Below are 2,075 nucleotides of genomic sequence, written 5' to 3' on the forward strand. Positions count from 1 at the left end.
AATAAATAAATAATCATTTAAAAAAATCTACAATTGGATATCACCTCACACCCAGTAGGATGGCTACTATCAAAACCTATAAAATAGCTAGTGTTGACAATAATGTGGAAAAGTTGAAGGCACTTCGGTACTGTTGGTGGGAATGTAGAAGGACATTAGTCACTGGATTTAGGGCCCATCCTAATCCAATATGACCTCATCTTAACTAATTATATCTGCAAAGACCCTGTGTCCAAATAGAGCCATTCCTATGGGTTAAATTGTGTCACCCCCAAAAAAATTGAGAAAAATCATTGAAGCAAAAAGTTGATTCTTTGAAAAGATCGACAATATTGATACACTTTCAGCAAGACTATCCTAGTCTGGTCAGGTTGTTAGAACAAAACACCACAGAGTGGATAGCTTATATAAAACAAGTCTGTTTCTCATAGCTCTGAAGATTGGATGTTCAAGATCAGGGTGCCAGCATGGTCAGATGCGGGCCCTCTTCTGGGTCACAAGTTTTTCATTGTATCCTTGCATGGTAGAAGGGGTGAGGTTGCTTTCTGAAGCCTCTTATATAAGGGCTCTAATCTCATGAATAAAGACTCTGCCCTCATGACCTAATCACCCCCAAAGGCCCCACCTCCTAATACCATCACATTGAGCATTAGGATTTACCATATGAATTTTGAGGGAACACAAATCTTTAGACCATGGCATAGACTTACACAGAAAAACAAGATATAAGTAACTAAGATCAGAAGTGAAAATGGGAACATTATTACTAAGCTTATAGAGATAAAAAGGATTATAAGAGAATACTATAAACAGTTGTGCACCAACAAATTAAATAACCTAGAAGACACGGACAAATTCCTTGAAACATGCAAATGACCTGAAGTGACTCAAGAAGAAATGGGAAATCTGAACACACCTATAGCAAAAGATTGAATCAGTAACCAAAAAGCTCCCAACAATGAAAAGTCCAGCACCAGATGGCTTCACAGGTGAATTCTACCAAATATTTAAAGAATTAACACCAATCTTTCTCAAATTCTTCCAAAAAATTGAAGAGGAGGAGACAGTTCCTAACTCACCCCATGAGGTCAGCATTACCCTGATGAAGACATCACAAGAAAAGAAGATTACAGATCAATGTCCCTTATGAATATAGATGCAAAGATTCTTGACAAGATATTAGCAAATTGAATCCAACAACACATTAAGAGAATTATTCACCTCGACCAAGTAAGATTTAGCCCAGAAATGCAAGGGTGTGATTCATCGTAAGAAAATCAATCAATGTGATACATCACATTAATAGAATGAAGACAAAAGCATATGATCATCTTAATTGGAGCAGAAAAGGCATTTGACAATATCCAACATTGTTTTATGATAAAAACTCTCAGAAAAATTATGTTTGCTTTGACAAGTAAAATTGGAATGATATAGGGAAGCTAAACATGGCCCCTGTGCAAGGATGGCATGCAAATTTGTGAAGCATTCCATATTTTTGTCAACTATACTTTGATTTAAAAAAAAAAAAAAAACTCTCGGGACACCTGGGTGGCTCAGTCGGTTAAGTGTCCAACTTCAGCTCAGGTCATGATCTCATGGTTTGTGGGTTCAAGCCCCGCATTGGGCTGTGTGCTGACAGCTCAGAGCCTGGAGCCTGCTTCAGATTGTGTTTCCCTCTCTCTCTGCCCTCCCCTGTTTGCACTCTGTCTCTCTCTCTCTCAAAAATAAATAAACATTAAAAAAAAAACCACCTCTCAGGTGGGGCGCCTGGGTGGCTCAGTCAGTTGAGTGTTTGACTCTTGATTTCTGGTCATGATCCCAGGTTCTGGGATTGAGCCCGGCATCAGGCTCTGTGCTGAGTGTGGAGCCTGCTTGAGATTCTCTCTCTTTCTCTCTCTCTCTCTCTCTCTTTCTCTCTCTCTCTTCCTTTGTCTCTATCTCTTCCCCTTGGCTCCTCCCCTGCTCACGTGTGCACATGTGCACACTCCCTCTCTCTCAAATCAAATTATAAATAAATAAATAAATAACTCAAAAGTAGGAATAAAGGGAAATTTCCTAAACATAATAAAAGG

The 2,075-nt window shown here is 38.9% G+C and overlaps 1 non-coding gene across 1 annotated transcript; it reads left to right on the forward strand.

The window, feature by feature from the left end:
- Positions 1 to 1,394: 1,394 nt before the first annotated feature.
- LOC124519418 (U6 spliceosomal RNA) lies at positions 1,395 to 1,500 on the forward strand. The gene has a single exon (XR_006964100.1). It is a non-coding gene; the product is annotated as a U6 spliceosomal RNA (small nuclear RNA).
- The last annotated feature ends 575 nt before the right edge of the window (positions 1,501 to 2,075 follow it).

Source organism: Lynx rufus, unplaced genomic scaffold (assembly GCF_022079265.1).
Source record: "Lynx rufus isolate CCGP_SWC_20201006 ecotype Redwood Valley unplaced genomic scaffold, mLynRuf1.p SCAF_27, whole genome shotgun sequence".
NCBI lineage: Eukaryota > Metazoa > Chordata > Mammalia > Carnivora > Felidae > Lynx > Lynx rufus.